The 18,796-nt window shown below is 39.1% G+C and overlaps 1 long non-coding RNA gene across 1 annotated transcript; it reads right to left on the reverse strand.

Annotated features, from left to right (window-relative positions):
* Nucleotides 1–379: 379 nt before the first annotated feature.
* Nucleotides 380–12,921, reverse strand: LOC131496413 (uncharacterized). Its single transcript, XR_009254482.1, has 3 exons — nt 12,756–12,921; nt 6,245–6,342; nt 380–778 (listed from the first exon to the last, which is right to left on the reverse strand). It is a non-coding gene; the product is annotated as an uncharacterized LOC131496413 (long non-coding RNA).
* Between the last annotated feature and the right edge of the window lie 5,875 nt (nt 12,922–18,796).

The following is an 18,796-nucleotide window of genomic DNA, read 5'->3' on the forward strand; positions in this document are numbered from 1 at the left end:
GGCTCGGAGCCTGGAGCCTGTTTCCGATTCTGTGTCTCCCTCTCTCTCTGCCCCTCCCCCGTTCATGCTCTGTCTCTCTCTGTCCCAAAAATAAATAAAAAATGTTGAAAAAAAAAAAATAAAAAAAATAAAAAAATAAAAAAAAATAAAATTTGAGGGGCGCCTGGGTGGCTCAGTCGGTTAAGCATCCGACTTCAGCTCAGGTCACGATCTCACGGTCCGTGAGTTCGAGCCCCGCGTCTGGCTCTGGGCTGATGGCTCAGAGCCTGGAGCCTGCTTCCGATTCTGTGTCTCCCTCTCTCTCTGCCCCTCCCCCGTTCATGCTGTGTCTCTCTCTGTCTCAAAAATAAATAAACGTTAAAAAAAAATAAAAAAATAAAAAAATAAAATTTGAAAAGAGACAACTGTTTACCGAATGCCATCTTTCTCAAGGTACAGAGGTAAAAATAACCCAACTGGCATTGTTTGATGGTTTGAAGTATGTGGGTCTGCTCTACTAATCTTGATAGAGATATTTAAGAGATGGCACTATGAATCTAAATTTTAAAGTATATTTACATTGCATGCAATCAACAAGCAAAATTATACACATAGTTTCTTCCTTAACAAATTGGACACTGTGACTGTAATCATGACAAACCAGTGAAAATGCAAACCAATCACAAAATAAACTCTTTAAACATGATGTGCACAATGCCTCAGAAAGGTTTAACATGTGGTTGTTTCCTCCTTTTGTTTTTACTTCTTTTTCTTCTTTTTTTATGATTCATCTTTTGTCCTAAAAAGAAAAAAATAATCATTTGCTTCAATAAAATAGAGATACATAGACTTTCTTTATTTAAATTTATTTACTTTTGAGTAAGGATTATGTTCACATGGTTCAAAATTTAAAAGGTTAAAAAGTCTCCTTTCCACACCTATCAACCATCCACCTAATTTTTCTCAAAGGCAACAAGTTTTGCAAATTTCTCGTGTATCAGAAACATTTGTATCCAGTTATAGGCCAATAGGTATAAATATTTTTTCCTCCACCACCATTTCCATAAACAGTAGCATATTTTATACACCAGTCTGTGACTTAATAACTGGAAGGCCATTCCTAATCAGTAAGAAAAGGATTCCTTAATATTTTTTATGATTGCAATGTATCCCATTGTAAGGATATTCCAGGATCCCCAAGAGCACACTCACTTCTGACATGGACTGAAAAGTTAGGGATTCCCAGCATGATGTGTGACAATATGCATGGAGTATTGCCAAATAGAGAAGCTCACCCAAGCCCTGGTATCCAGAGTTTTTATTAGTGCTCTGTTACATGGACATGACTGACTACCCACATGGCTGGTCTCAATCTCTAGCCCCTCTGGAGGTCCACCTGAAACTATCAGCCTATGCCCCATCCTAAATCACATGATCCAAGGCCCCTAAGCAAACAAAGACACTACCAGGCAAGACATTCCAAGGGTTTCAATATTACCACCCAGAAGTCAAGGGCAAAGGTTAGACCTCTCTTTGGGCAAGGTTAAATTCTTTACTATACACCTGTATTATAATTTATTTATGTATTCTATTGTTGATTGATATTTGGGTTCTTTCTATATTTTGACTGTTATGACCAAAACTGCCATAAACATTCTTGTACATGAAGGTATACTGGAATAAAAGTGCATGAATTTACCCAGAGAATATATCTAGGAGTATGACTGCTAGGTGTTTCATGTGTAATTGATATAATTTATCATTGTTTATTTCATGGCTTCTGGGTTTTGTGAGATATACACATCTCACAAAGACCTTCCTCTCTGATGAGGGACAGAAGCAGAAAAATGTTTACCCTTAGCCCAGAAGGCTGACCTAAAGCCTGCATAGGTTCAATAAGGATCAAAAACGTGCTGCTTGCTCCGTTCTTTAAGGGTCTCCTGACTGCCTGTATATCTCACCGATAGTTAATACTGAAGAATGATAAGCACCAGAGGAATCTTGCAAAAGTAGTTTTACAAGTAGAAATTCAAAGAAATTTGAAGAAACGTTTGTAATCTGATACTCCCTGCATGGGCCCTTCTCTTTGATTACTGAGCACATAACCACCAGCCTCACACAGCACAAGTGCAGCTCTTTCTGCCCACAGGTCGTGTCCCCGTGCTGTTTAAATAAACTTAGTAAGTTGTGCCGTAAATGTCTCAAGAATTCTTTCTTGACTGCTGCACTCAATGACCCTGCATTACTCTCCAGTTGATTATTTTAATAATCTCCTAGTGGTTTCTTGCGACTCTTTTTGGTTTCTTTTTTCTTTTTTTTTTGCACTTAGATATTTGATCCATCTGGAATCTACCTGAATACAAGGTTGAAGTATGGACCTGGCTTTAATTTTTTTCCCAGATAGCTAGTTGTATCAACACTATTTCTTAAATAAGCCAACTTTTCCCTACTGATTTGAGGTGACTCATTTATCAGATATCAAATCTGTCTGTATTTTTTTTCTTGTGTTAGTTCATTGACCTGTCCATCTAGCCATGTACCAATATTTTTTTCTCAGGTACAGAGGTAAACTGATAAAACTGTAAAATATTTAAAGGGTGCAATGTGATTATTAGATATATGTATACATTGTGAAAAGATTCCCACCATAGAGTTGATTAACACATCCATCAACTCTCAGGTTTACTTTTTCTTTTTTTTTTTTAGTGAGAGCATTTAAGTTCAAACTTAATTATAGACACAGTATCATCAACTGCAGTTACTATGTAATAGATTAGGTATTATTCTTACTGCAACTAAAAGTTTGTATCCTTTTACCAATCTCTCTCTCTCTCTCTCTCTCTCTCTCTCTCTCTCTCTCTCTCCCCCAACACCTGGCCCCTGGCAACTATTTCTCTACTGTTTTTATGAGTTCAACGTTTCATTTTTTAGATTCCACACATAAGTAATACCATGCAGTATATGTCTTTTCTCTGACTGGCTTATTTAATTTAGCATAATGCCCTCCAGCTTCACCCATATTGTCACAAAAGGTAAGATACACCCTGTATCTTGCCTATTGTGAATAATGCTCCAATAAATATGGGAGTGGGGCACCTGGGTGGCTAGTGTCTGACTTTTGACCTCGGCTCAGGTCTTGACCTCGGTGTTATGAGTTCAAACCCTGCACTGGGCTCTGTGCTGGGTATGGAGTCTACTTAACAGAAACAAACAAACAGGGGCGCCTGGGTGGCTGAGTCAGTTAAGTGTCCCTCTTGATTTTAGCTCACGTCATGATCTCACAGTCTGTGGGACTGAGCCCCGTGTCGGGCTTCCCACTGGCTGTCAGTGGAGTCTTCTTGGTTTTCTCTCTCTCCCTTTCTCCCTAACCCTCCCCGGCTCGTGTATGCTCTCTCTCTCTCTCAAAACAGATGAGCTTTAAAAAACAAAGAAACCTGGGAGTAGAGGTATGTCTTCAAGACAGTGATCTTGTTTCCTTTGTTTACATACCCAGAAATGAGATTGCTAGATCATATGATAGTTCTATTTGTAATTTTGTTAGGAACTTCGATACAGCTTTTCATAGTGGCTGTACCAGTTTACATTCTCATCAACAGTATACAAAGATTCCCTTTTCTCAACAACCTTGCCAGCATTTGTTATCTTATCTTTTTGATAACAGACATCCTAACAAGTATGAGGGGATATCTCATTGTGATTTAGTGTTTTTAAAATATTTTTCTTATTTTTTATTTTAGAGAGCACACGTGAGAGGTGGAAAGGGACAGAGGGAGAGAAACAGGGAATTTTTTTTTTTTTGAGAGGGGGAGAGAGAGAGAGAGAGAGAGAGAGAGAGAGAGAGAGAGAGAGAGAGAGAGAACAGGGGAGGGACAAAGTGAGAGGCAGAGAGAGAATCTTAAGCAGGCTTCATACCCAGTGCAGAGCCTGTGGGGCTTGATCCTATAAGCCTGGGATAATGACCTGAGCCAAAATCAAGTCAGACGTTCAGCCGACTTAGCCATCCAGGCACCCCACTCTTGCATTGTGGTTTTGGTTTGTATTTACCTGGTGAGGAGTGTTGCTGGACACCTTTTCATGTACCTGTTGGCCGTTTGCATGTCTTTTTGGAGAAATGTCTATTCAAGTCCTCTGCCCATTTTTAAATTGGGTTTTTTTGGGGTTTTATTTTTTGGTTTGAATTTATGAATTCCTTTTATAAATGTTTAATATTAATACCATATTGGACTGGATGTGTGGTTTGCAAATATTTTCTCCCTCTAAAGGCTCGAGGAAAGAATCTTTCCTTTCCATTTCCAGCTTCTCCTGCCCCCAGATGTTCCTTGGCCTGTGGCACATAACTCCGGTTGATGGCTTGATAGTCACATGATCCCCCTCGTTCATATCTTCTTACAACACCCTTCTTCTCCTCTTCTCACACCACCACCAGTCACTGGACTCAGGTTCCTCCTATCCCCCTGATTCCAGTGTGATCTAATCTTAACAAAATACACCTGGAAAGACTATTTCCAAATAAGGTCCCATTCTAAGGTTCTGGGTGGACATGAGTTTTGAAGGGGATACTATTCAACACACTATAGTGTGTATACATTCTTGATATATTGACCCTTTTATCATAATGAAATGTCCCTCTTTGTCTCTAGTAATATATCTCAAAATCTAATTTGTATGTGTTTCATTAGCTTCATAAAATCAATTAAAAGGTATTCTATATCCTTTCATATTCTGGAGGAGATTATCATATATAATATGGGACTCACCTATTCCCTGAAAATCTTAAAAGAACTAAGTGGAAAATCTGCCTATCAATTTGTGTTTTGGATAACATTTATGACTTCTCCCATGAAGAAGTTTTGTTTTGTTAACTCTTTGAGTCAATCTTGGCAATTCAGAGGTACTATACTGCAGTGTTTCTCAATAAGAGTTCTATTTACATTTTGGATGGGTCAATTCTTTATTTTTCAGGATCATCCTTCACATAACAGGACAATTGTTTTGCGCCACTAACCACCAAATGCTAGTAACACTCCCCAGTCATTAGGAAAGCTAGATCCATACTCCCATGCATTTCCAGATAGCCCTTGGGAGAGGTCATTTGAGAATCAATGGCATGGTAGTTAAGAAGGTGGACTACAGAGCCAGACTTCTTGGGTTTGAACACAAGCTGGGACACTACTGAACAAAGCTCAGCTGAATTAATCCATCTGGTATCTCGGCTTCCTTATTTGTAAAATCAGAATAGTAATGGCACCTATTTTTAAAAATTTTTTTAAATTTATTTTTGAGAAAGAGAGAAAGAGAGAAAGAAAGAGAGCAGGCAGGGGAGAGACAGAGAGAGAGGGAGACACAGAATCCGAAGCAGACTCCAGGCTCTGAGCTGTCAGCACAGAGCCTGATGCAGGGCTCGAACCCACAAACCGCGAGATCATGACCTGAGCCAAAGTCGGACGGTTAACTGACTGAGCCACTCAGGTGCCCCAGTAATGGCACCTATTTAATTATTGTTATGATGATTAGTTGATACACCTAAAGTTCTTAAAATAATATCTGGTACATAGTACGTGTTTGATAAATATTAGCGAACATTATTCTACCAATTTGTCATCTCAACATGTTTTTATGTGACTGGATAATATTTTGAAATGTCAACTTTTCTTCTCCTTTTGGCTCATCTTTTTCTTATCTCTCCTCCCTCTTATTCCTTCTCTTATTCCTTACTCCTTGTAGGCAGCTAGGCAGCTGTGAGCTCATTGTTTTAGGGACGGAATAAAGCAGGGTAGTAAACAGAAAAAAAAGAATTCTTCCTGAATTTGATTTCTAAAATTGTAAGCCATTAGGAGAATAGAGAAGGTTCCATATATAGATACAATATTTGGGAGAAATATAACTGGAGAGAATTGGACTGAGTCTCACTTCCCCATACCCCCACCCCAAGCTGCAACAAGACTAGAAAGAAATTTTCAGACTAAGGAAGAAGAAAATAGATATTGTGGGGAAGTGATAGGAGTATACAAGTTGATAGACCTCAAAAAGATAAACCCTGTACTCTGATTCATTGGACACCAGAGAAGTAGTAAGGATCCATGCAAATACGAGGAATCTAAGGCCGGGGGAAAGGGAGGCTATACTCTGAGCTGTGGGATAGTAACATGATACCAGAGAAAAAATGAGCAGGAGGACAGATTATGCTGACCAGGCTTTAAATCACCTTGCATTTGGTATCCCTGCATGGCGTGACATGGAAGTAACAGAGAGAGAGCCACCATACCTGATGGGACTAGGCAGAAAGGAATGAAGACATCTCAGTAGCGAATAGCATGGATCAATGGCAGGACCAGACAGAACGACGGACATCTCAAAAGGTACCTGAATGAACAGATAACACTGAAGTCTAGTTGAGTATCTTCCCCCCACCCATGCTGTGGAAACATGAAAACCACTCCCTGCTTCCTCATCTCTCTATCCCCATCCCTCAAACTCCAAATTGGCAGACAGCAGGTTTCATCCCTCTCCAGTTGAGTGAAGCCTTCGAAAAGAAAATAAGAATTATAGAAAAATAAATTTGGATTTCTTGTATAACTGGGTTGTAGACAGATTTATAGGTCTACGTAAGCAGAGTCATTAATATTTTCATGTTCTAAGTTTTTAGAGCAATATATCTGTTGATATATCCTTTATTTTTTAATTTTTATTATAATAAAAAACTTTTTTTAGTCTTTGCATTTGCTTATATTTCTTTTTTTTTTCAACTCAGTTTGTCAAAGGTTTGAATCTAAAATTAGAAGAAAGCAAATGGGATGGAGACAATTGTTTTCCATCATAAACCGTCCACACTCCTTGATCTTTTAATCATGTGCATGCATTATGTTGCTGAAGGTTTTAAACTATGTTTTGAAAGAATGAATGGTAAGCAAGGAGACAGAGCCAAGAAACATAAACTATATTTTATGAAACACAGTTTTATACAGAAAAATTGGCATTGTGGCTGGAGGGATTGTCGAAGTCAAGGGTAGGATTTTAAGAGAGATTCTGGACAAACTACAGTGCTTTTTTTTTTTTTAACTTAAAAAATCTACTTTTAAATTTGCATACAGTATGAGTGTGTGTGCACACAGTACTATGCATTTTAACACACGCATAAATTCTTTTAACAACCATTAACAGTATACAGAACAATTCCAGTATCTCAAAAAATTCCTTCATGTTACTCCTTTGCAGTCAGACCCTTTCAAAACCTTTAAACCTTAGCAATCACTGGTGTGCTCTCTGTCCCTTTAGTTTTGCCTTTTCCAGAATATCAAATAAATGGAATCATACAGTATGTAACCATTTGAGATCGGCTTCCTTTGCTTAATAAACACATTTGAGTTGCTGCATATATCAATAGTTTCTTCCTTTTTTTTTTTTAATGTTTATTTATTTTTGAGAGAGAGAGAAAGAGAGAAACAGAGCACCAGTGGGGGAGGAACAGAGAACGAGGGAGACACAGAATCCAAAGCAGGCACCAGGCTCTGAGCTGTCAGCACAGAATCTGACGTGGGGCTCGAACCCACAAACTGCGAGATCATGACCTGAGCTGAAGTCGATGCTTAACCGACTGAGCCGCCCAGGCGCCCCATTAGTTTGTTCCTTTTTATTTCTGCATACTATTCCATTGTATGGATGAATCACAATGTGTTTATCCATTTACACACTGAAGGGCATTTAGTTCATGTAGTTTTTCTTGTTTAGTGTGCTAACATGGTGAATTACACTGACTGATGTTCAAATGTTGAACCAGCTTTGCTTTGGGACATTTCGGACAATTACTAAAAATGCTGCTATAAACATTTATGTACGTATTTTTGTGTTAACGTATGCTTTCATTTCTCTGAGACAAACATACAGAAGTGGAATTGTTGGATTATATGGTAAATGTATGTTTAACTTCATTATAAGAAACTGAACAACTGCTTTCCAAAGTGGCTGTACTATTTTGCATTCCTGTAGCAACTGTTCTGGTTTCTCCACATCTTTGCTGGCACTTAGTCCTGTTACTTATTTTATCCATTTTAATAGATGTGTAATATTTCTTGTGGTTTTAATCTACATTTCCCTAATGATTAATGATGCTGAACACCTTTTCATGTGCTTATTTGCCATCTGTATACCTTTAGTGAAGTGTCTGTTCAAACTTTGCCCGTTTTTTATTGAGTTGTTTTCTTGTTAGGTTTTGAAAATTCTTTAAATATTTTGGACACAAGTCTTTTGTGACATTTAGCCATACCTTCCATCTTCTTTTTCTTTTTCATACCTTTCATTTTCTTTGTAGTATCCTTCATGTAGCAAAATATTTTAATTTTGGTAAAGTCCAATTTATCAATCTTTTCTTTTAAAAAAATTTTTAATGTTTATCCATTTTTTGAGAGATGGAGAGAGAGCACGAGTGAGGAAGGGGCAGAGAGAGAGAGAGAGACACAGAACCTGAAGCAGGCTCTAAGCTCTGAGCTGTCGGCATGGAGCCCAACACGGGGCTTGAACCCATGGACCGTGAGATTATGACCTGAAGTCAGACACTTAACCAACTGAGCCACCCAGGCACCCCATATCAGTCTTCTCCTTTAAATATGGTGCTTTCGGTATTGTATCTAAGAACTCTTTGCCTAATCCAAAGTCACAAAAATTTTTTTCTCTTATGTTTTCCTCAAGAGTTTCATATTTTAACTTTTACTTTTAGGTCTATGATCCAGCTTTGATTTAGTATTTATATGTGGTGTGAGATGTAGGTCAAGTTTCATTTTTTTCACAGGTGGATATCCAGTTTTTCCAGCACCATGTATAGAAAGGGCTGTGCTTTCTTCATTGAATTGCATTTGCACCTCTGTCAAAAATGAGTTGGCCAATTTTTGTGGGTCTATTTCTGGACTCTATTCTATTCCATTGGTCTATGTGTCTATCCTTTCACCAATACCATATTGTCTTGATTACTATAGCTTCATAGTATGCCATACAATTAGGTTGTGTGGATTCTTCAACTTTGCTCTTCACTTGTAAAGTTGTTTTTGCTATTCTAGTTCCTTTATCTTTCCTTATAACTTTTAGATTCAACTAATCTATACGTACAAAAATCCTGATAGGATTTTTATTGCAGTTGTATTAAATGCATAGATCAATTTGGGAAGAATTGACATCTTAACTATACTGAATCTTTAATCCATGAATACTGTATGGGTGTCCATTGCTTTCTTTCATTGGCATTTTGTACTTTTCGGCATAAAGATCCTGCACATATTTTGTTAGATTTATACCTAAGTATTTCATTTGTGGGAGAGAGGAGTGGGTCACCTTCCAATTGTTCATTGCTAGTGTAGAAACACAATTGTTTCACCTTTTACCCGACACCCTACTAAATTCATTTTCTTAACATTAGGACCTTTATGTAGATTTTTGAGCTTTACTACATAGACAGTTACGTCATCTGAAAACCAAGATAATTTCTTCCTTTCCAATCAGAATGCCTTTTATTTTTCTTCCTTACTGCAATTGCTTGGACTTCACCAAAATATTGGGTATGAGTAGGGAAAATGTACATCCTTGTTGGGTTCCCAATCTTGGGAGGAGGGAACATTCAGTCTTTCCCCCATTAAGTGTGATGTAACTCTAGGTTTTGTGGATGCCTTTAATCAGAGTCCTTCTATTCCTAGATTGTTTTTTTTTTTAACATTGAGATATGAAGACAGCCACATACGTTATAAATGTTATGGTTATATTCTATTTGTTTGCTGAAGTAAAAATGCACAATTTTTAAGATATAAACAAATGCATAGAAAAGTAGTGAATGCCATCTCTTGAAGAGACTACTAAGACCATGTCAAATGCTACCACCCCTCCTCACTCTTACATTATCTCTCTGCCATTTTACCGATGTGGTCTCTTTGATGGAGTAGGTGTAGGGATGCTGAATTGCCAGAGCAGTTTTGCTTGGAAAGCCAGAATCTGGCCAGGCACATCTCAACTGCTCAAGGAGTCCCAGCCTGAGAGTCCTCTTGTGAAGTCCTCAGATGATGGTCATTACCATAGCTATTAAAGAACCAATGACCTCTAGATGGGTTGGATTCTTTTTTGGGGCTCCAGACATGAATTTGACCTCATCTTGGATGAACCAAATTTTTATTTATTTATTTATTTATTTATTTATTTATTTATTTATTTATTTATTTTTAGGAGCACAGATGAAACCTCTTGGGTTTGTGATGCTGAGTTTTAAAAAATCATGGATGTTGAATTTTTAGTGTTTTTTTTTTTGCATCTATTCAGAGGATCATGTAGTTTTTCCTGTTTAGCCTGTTAATGTGGTAGATTATACTCATATCTGAATGTTGAGCCAGACTTGAATTCCTAGGATAAATGACACATGGTCACAAAGCATTTTTCTTCTAACATGTCGGATTCAATCTGCTAAATTTCTTGAGGATTCTTGCATCTTTGTTCATGAGAAATATGGATTTGGTTTTGTCTATATTGGTTTTATCTGATTTTGGTCTCAGATAATTTTGATTTCATAAAAATGAGTTGGGAAGTCTTCCTTCTTCTATCTGCTGGAAGAGCTTGTGTAGAACTATTATTTTGTCTTTCAATGTTTGGTAAAATTCACCAGTGAAGCCATCTGGACTTTTAAATACAAATTTGATTCCTTTAATAGTTACAGTACTATTCAGCTTATCTGTTTCTTCTTGGGTACATTTTGGTAGCTTTGATAGTGGTCTATTTCATCTGAGTTGTTGAATTTGTGAGTATATAGTTGTTCATATTATTCCCTTATTATCCACTGGGTCAGTAATGATACTCTCTTTGAACATGTATACATCAGGAATGACACAGTACGATCAAAAACAGATAAAAAAGAGAAGGTATGTAACTACGGCTGCAGAGGCCTCAAGCCTTGTTATCATGGACTCCTTCCTGTCTTTAAATTCTATATCCAGTCAGGTACCGCATCCTTTTGATTTGTCCTTGCCAGTATTTCTTGCAGTTTCCCTCCATTTCCATTACTGCTTGGCACAGCCCTGTAATATCTCCTAAACTATCTACCTAATTATTCCACTGCCTGCCTAACCAGTCTCACTGCCTTTTCCCACTTTAATTCACCCTTCACACTCCTGCCAGGCTTTATTTCTTAACTTCCAATGGTTCCACTCTGCCTACAAGATAAGGATCCTCTACGTCTGGTTTAGTCTTGCCTTTTGAATTGCAGTCCATTGTATCCTCCTAAATCAGGGGGGTCTTTAACATGCAAGCTTTGGAAGGGTGGGATGGGTCATGAATCTCCTAAAATTAGAGTATAAAATGTGATATGAATGTGAACTTTATTTCCAAGGCAAGGTTCCAACCATTATCAGATATTCAAAATGAAAAAGAAAAAAAAAAGTGCTAGGAAAAACCTTTAACCTAATCTTTGTTTCTATAATGTCTCAAGAATACACTATTAAAAACACACACACACACAATATAGCCTCTCCAACAGTTCCCACATCAGTAGTAATCACTCATTTCTCTGAACTTAAGAGTCACATAACTTTAATGATCTAGCCTAACCTTAACATTTTACAGATGAGGACATAATCTAGCACTTAACAAATTTGTCCAAAGTGGCTCCTGTAGAACTTTTCTGTGCAACTGAGTGCTGGTGTGCTATTTTGCTGGTCTTTTTTTATGAATAAATTTCATATTTCTCCTTGAGGTCAGGAACTAAACCTCAGAGTTCTTTGAAACTCCAATTATCTTTACTGTCTTACATAAACTAGCTGCTCAAATGTTTGCTGAGAACAGTGATAATGAAAAAGTCATACTGAGGCAAAGGAAGAGGGCTGGTTAGCAAGTACTGGGTTAGGAATACATTTTTAAGAAGCATAATAAGCACATTTGGAGGACACAAAATATTAGTAAGCTCAGATCTTAGCCTCTGATATAACGTGAACTCTCAAGAGTCTGCACGAGGAGAGCTCTGACAGTTCCTAGACAGAGGCCAAATTTCCACAAACAGGGATGCTCGAGACAGCATTCAGAAACAATTCCTCAGAAGCAACTAACAGGGGGATGTCCAGGTATCGTTAAAGAGAAAGGACTACAGCACCTGCTTTTGAGTGAGCTACACAATGGATTCGAATTTCAACTCCACCACATCCATGCTATGTCACCTTGAACAAATTATTGAACTTTCCTGTGCTTCGGTTTACTCATTTGTATCTCCCTAAAGATTGTCGCAATGATTAAAATAATGCCTGTGAAGTGCTTAGGTCAGGGTCTTAACGCCTAAGGCACTCCTTCATTAATTGTTGCTATTATTTAACGAGAAGAAGGGTTTGGGGACGGAAGGAGGGCGCTGTGCGGAGAGGGATGGTCCGTTCTGTCGGAAGCGGGAAGATTCTGTAGCAGACAGGTAAGGTATATTAAAAGAAGGGCGAGGAGTCGCGTTTCCACGGTGTGTACCCGCAGGACCCCTCAGTGGCAGCGAGAGGAAGAGCTGGGAGAAGTGTCAGACCAAGAACACACCCTCCACAGTATATATACGAGAAACCAGAGATCGGCTAAGATGAATGAAGCTTAGGAGAAAGGTCTTATCTTTTAGGGGAAACCTGGAGCTTTGGAAGCGGCCTCATTTGGGAAGAGGAGGAGGACAGCCCAGGGCGTGGCCGAGAGGTCGGGAGAGACGTTGAGGGGCGGTGGGGGAAGCGGGAAGGGGAAGAAAATGCCAATGCGGCCCTTTTCCAGTCACTGGACTGACTGCGACCGTCACTTACAGGAAACTGTAGGGGAAACGACCATTTGGGGCGGGCTCGACACTCCCTACACGACGATGCCTAGGAAACACCGAAGCAAAAGCCACGGAGCCGGATATTCTACCACGCGGTCGTTGCGCGACTGCAACGCGCTGGGGCAGCAGCCCAGGAGGCTCCCCGCCCACGACGCAGAGAGGGGCGTGGCCACGGGCCACATCCGGCCGCGAGTCCTTTAGCAGGGGCTGCGGGCGCGGGGGCGGTTCTGCACTGGCTGTCACGCTCTTCAGAGGGCGTTTCCGCACGCGACGTCGGGAACCTGGAGCCGTTAGGCAGATTGTCGCCAAATGGCAGGCTTTTTCCGGTATTTGTTTGGGATTCCATTTCAAATTCTATAGTGGATTGCTGCCAAATGGCAGAGGCTTCCTGGGATTTGGTTTTCCATAGATTAGTTTGCCCAGATTTGATACCAGTACAATATTGAGATTTCTCATCCAGCACTGTGGATATTTCTCCGTTAATTCAAGTCTTCCCTCGTTATTCAGCTGAAGTCTTCCAGTTTCCTTGGTGTTTTGCACATTTCTTTTTAGGTTTTTTCCTGGAAGTTTTTGTTGCTGCTTTGGTTTATTTGCTCTTCCTAATGGACTATTATTGTGCCCTAGGATACTTTGGGGTTTGGTGTGCGGATCTATGTGGTCACTTCGCTGAATCTTTATTTTCTAATAATCCTCTTGGATTTTGTAGGTAAGATTTCATCTGTAAATAACAATTTTGCATTTTCTGAAGAATCCAGCACAACGCTGTTTACTAGCCTCAGGGCTTGCTTACCTCTTTCCGAAGTTACTTGGATTGAATCTTACCTTTCGTTCATGATGGGTTTTTGAAGGTTTCTGGCACTTACCTTTTTAAAAAATTAATTGCACTTTGTTCTTTTTCTAGTTTACCAATTCGTTTTATTGCTTCCTAAAATCAGAAATGGGTATTTATTACCAAATACTTTCAGTATTAGTCTTACAGATGATCATATAGCTTTTCTCCATTACCCTACAGTAATAGAAACTACAGTAATAGATTTTCTAATGTTGAGCCATCCTTACAGTCCTGGTATGTATTCTTCCAGTACATTGCTGGATGAAATTGTTGTGTATTTCATATAGGACTTTTGTGTCTAGGTTCATAAGTGAAATTGGCTTATGGTTTTCTTTAGTTGTCCTTGTCTAGTTTTGGTATTAGTTTGGGGTAGGTCTCAAAACGACCCATATTAGTTTCTTTTTATATGACCTGGAATAGACCTAGTGTGTGAATGATCTATTCCTTAGGTTTGAGGAACTCATCTTCAAAGCCACCTGGGTGTGGTGCCTTTTTAAGGGATAAATATTTTTTTCCTAGAAAAGTATCGATTTCATTTACGTTTTCAATTTTTTTGGCATTAAACTATCCTTGTGTCATGAGCATGCTATGAAGGCACACACCTGGGCTGTGTCTTTCCACAGCGTTCGCTTTATTCAGTCATAAATCAAGGTTAACAATTATAATGCAGGTTCAGAATTTCAAACTCAATGACATTTCACCATGTGATTAACCTGGCTTTTTACCGGTACACAGAGCAGTACATAAGACAAGCTACACAATAAACAAGATAACACAAAGGATAGGATGTTAAAGAACCAAACACGAAGTCAGTCTGGGGGCACGCAGTTGAGATGAGCCTTGGTCAGGTCTGGGTCAGCAGCTCTTAGCACTTACTGCTTATGTTCAAGTAGTGAGGGCTCTCAGTTTTATTGGGAAATCAATTGGGCAATCTTCAATGGCAGCTGCCTTTTGTAAATGGTCAGACATAGAGGGGTCAGTGTCTGGAAAGTCTGACATTTTGCTGCAAAATTCCTCCCTTTTTAAAGGGATTTAAGGGGAGCCTGGGTGGCTCAGTTGGTTAAGCGTCTGACTTCAGCTCAGGTCATGATCTCATGGTTCATGAGTTCGAACCCCATGTTGGGCTCTGTGCTGACAGCTCAGAACCTGGAGCCTGCTTCAGATTCCGTGTGTTCCTCTCTCTCTCTGCCTCTCCTCCACTCATTCTTTGTCTCTCAAAAATGAATAAGTTAAAAAAATTTTTTTTAAGAATAATAAAGGAATTTAATCAGTCTGGGGCCCCTGCAGACCTCTGCTTCTGCCTTTTATCAGTTCTGGGGTGTCAGCTGGTGGTGGTCACCGTGATACCTGTTAGCTGCAGTACCTTTAACTGCTTGTGTCATCGCTTGACATAGGCTCCTGCTTGACATGAGTGACTCCATCCCATTCTCTACACTCTGTGATTAGCATTTTTTGATTTCACATTGCTCTTATTCATTCTTACATATTCAATTGAAGTCTTTTTTCTTTTTCTTGATCAGATTTTTTGAACCACGTTTTGGTTTTTGACTGATGGATTTTGATTTTTTATAGATAACCTTTATCTAGAAGTTTTTTTCTCTTTCATTAATGTGTGCCTTTATTAATTTCTTATTTCTTTGTTTTTTTGTGTTTTGTTTTTGTAGAATCTTGAGTTGAAAACTTTTTTTCTTTAAAATATTTAATAGGAAAGGGACGCCTGGGTGGCTCAGTCGGTTAAGCATCTGACTTCGGCTCAGGTCATGATCTTGTGGTTCTTGAGTTTGAGCTCCGAATGGGCTCTGTGCTGACAGCTCAAAGCCTAGAGCCTACTTCAGATTCTGTGTCTCCCTCTCTCTCTGCGCCTCCCCACTCGCAGTCTGCCTGTCTCTCTCTCAAAAATAAACACACACACAAAAATGAAATATTCAATTGGAAATATTACAAACATAACATTAGAGAATAATATGAACACCTATATACCAACCACTTCACTTTATCACGTTTTAACATTTTTCCATATTTTCTTCACAATTTACTGTTATTCAGTTATAGCCTCTTGTGAACACTTCTGCAATCTTTCTCCCTCTCTTCTTCCCTAAAATGAACTCCTCCCCTGGGTGTGTTGTCATTCCCATGAAAGCTTTTATACATACATACATATGTGTGTGTGTGTGTGTGTGTGTGTGTGTGTGTGTGTGTGCGTGTGTGTATAGTGTATATATAGCTATATAAGTACCTGTAGTATTATTTTGTAGGTTTTTAAACTTAATGTTACCATTGTGTAACTTGCTTTTGTCATTCAAAGTTATGTTTGTGAAAGCTATCCATATCATTTCATGTACTTCTCACTTTTTCATCTTAACTGCTGATCTTTACATACATTCCATTGTATGACTAGGAAGCAATTTATCCATTCTCCTGTTGCTAGTAATTTAATTACTCCTGGCATTTGCCGTTACAACACAGTTGACGGACATTCTTTAACGTATCTTATTAGGCACATCACAAGAATTTTCCAGTGTATGTCTAGAAGTGGAACAGCAAGGTTTGCACAATCCAACTTTATTTTTAATGCCAGATTCTTCTCTAGTGTTTGTGCCAATTTACCCTGCCCCCAACAGTGTAGGAGTTTCTGTTGCTTCACAACCATGCCATCCCTTGTTTGTTTTTTCCCAGGGTTTTTTTTGTTTTGTTTTGTTTTGCTATTGTAAACAATGCTGGTAGTAAACTTCATTGTATGTGTCTCCTGGTACACATGCGCAAAAGTATCCCTGATACATAACTAACAATGGAGTTGTTAGCTCTGTTTTGTTATAGATATATGTTTAAAAAGCATATACATATGCCCCCATATTGGAGATATTTCCTCTTTTAATAGTAAAATTTAAACCATTCATATTTATGTGCTTAGATTTAATTCTAACTTGTTTTTCTATATGTTGTGCTTCCTGTTGTTTTCTTCGCTTTTCTGTCTTTGGTTTGATAAAGTTCCTTTTTCCAGATTTTTTTTTTCTTTAGTAGTTTGAAAATTTTATGTTCAATTTTTATCTAGTGGCTACTTTTACTGTATTTTAGCTTATTTAAATTTGTACTTTTATATAGTCATGTGGAGTTTATCAGCATTTTTATGAGGCAATCTTATACAGTGTTAAGAGTAGAGACTCTGAAGCCAGAATGCCTAGATTCAAATCCTGGCTTTCCCATTTATTAGCTGTGTAACCTAGAGCTTATTACATAACCTCTCTGTGCTTCAATTGCCTCATCTGTAAAATGGGGATAAAATAGCATATACCTGATAAGATTATTGAGAGGATTAGTGTGTTAATGTATAATAAGTATGTAAAATTCTTAGGACAATGCCTAGCATGCAGGGCATAGATCTAATCACTACTTTTCTCATTAATGTAATGGACATAATACCTGATTTGTTATAAAAATAATGCATTATTGCATATATACTATTCAGTTTATTTATTTATTTATTTATTTATTTATTTTTAATATGAAATTTATTGTCAAATTAGTTTCCATTCCAACACCCAGTGCTCATCCCAACAGGCACCCTCCTCAATACCCATCACCCACCCTCCTCTCCCTCCCACCTCCAATCAACCCTCAGTTCTGTTTTTAAGAGTCTCTTATGTTTTGTCTCCCTCCCTCTCTAACCTTTTTTTTTCCTTCCCCTCCCCCATGGTCTTCTGTTTATTCAGTTTAATATAATGAGTACCTTCTATGCACTTGAACTAGTATGCTTTTTGGCTTCAAGGAGTTCATGATCTAGTAAAGACACAGACCTAGAAACACAGGTGCATTATGACATAACCTTAATACTGTTTCCATGTCCTCTCTTGTCCCCTTCTTATCTATGTTCCATACAGAGCAGTTTTAGAACACATTAATCAAATCGTGTATTCCCCTGCCAAAATCATGTCCACTTTCATTACGCTTTACATAAACCACAGTCTCCTCGCTATGACTTTAACATTAGACTCTGGGCCCTGCCTCCCTTTCTGATTTCATCAAGGCCCACTCTCCTCCCTTCTGGTGGCCCCTGCCACACAGGCCTCTTTTCAGTTCCTTAAACCAACTCTCTTTTTCCTCAGTGCCCTCTGCCCAGAATTTTCATCCCACCTGCTCTGACATCATCATGGCTGACTCATCTTTCAGGTCTCGGCTTGATTCAGTCAGGTTCTTAGTTACAGACCACAGGATCCAATCTGGCGAAGATTGGGACTTTGTTAATATTACGTAGCCCCCGAGTCTCCAGGAAGACCAGAAGCCAGATGCAGGTGCAGCACAGCTGGGTCCGATACCCAAACACGCTAGAGCTCTAGTGAAAATCCACTGCTGCCACCACCACCTGACAGCAAAATCACAACTTCTACGAACACAGGCTCTGAAAGTAAGGATGAGGGAACCAGTCCCTTCCGTACACTCATCACCCTCACCACTGGGTAGCCGGAGTGGCACATTTCTTTCTTCACCTCTTTTTCCCCTAATGTTTGTTTGTTTTGAGAGAGAGCACCTGCCCTAGCGGGGGCTGGGGGCCAAAAGAGACGGAAATAGAGAAAGAATGCCAAGCAGGCTCCAAGCTGCCAATGCAGAGTTGGATGTGGGGCTCGAACTCCCGAACAATGAGATCATGACCTGAGCTGAAACCAAGAGTCGGAGGCTTAACTGACCCAGCCCCCCCAGGCACTCCTCCTTTTTCATCTTGCAAATGTTTCTTGCAACAAAAAAGTTGAATCTTTCCAACTTTATCTTTCAAGTTTAAGTTTTGCCAGACCATGCCTGATTGGTAGGGCCTAGGTCACATATGCCTGTGCTGCAGAGGGGGTCAAGGAGGCGAGTCTTGTCACATTAAACTCCTCAGGTATTATAAGCATGTCCAAAGGGGCTGGACAGTCAGAAAACATGTCATGTGAACACTAAATAGCATGTTACCTCAGCAAAAGGCCCTTCCCAACAACCCTAAGTATGCACATACTCTCTCCAGCCTAGTCCTATTATTCTTTCCCTGTACCCTGTCATTGTCTTCAAGGCTTTTATGACAACTTGTATTGTATATTTGTTCAAATGCCTTATGAATCCTGGAGCCAGAGTCTAGTCTCCATGTGGAGTTTCACTCGAATACCTATGACTCAAGCAGCCAAAACTAATTTAAAAATGTATTTCAGTCTTTAACGTGGATCCCT

The sequence above is a fragment of the Neofelis nebulosa genome, chromosome 15, assembly GCF_028018385.1.
Source record: "Neofelis nebulosa isolate mNeoNeb1 chromosome 15, mNeoNeb1.pri, whole genome shotgun sequence".
Taxonomy (NCBI): Eukaryota; Metazoa; Chordata; class Mammalia; order Carnivora; family Felidae; genus Neofelis; species Neofelis nebulosa.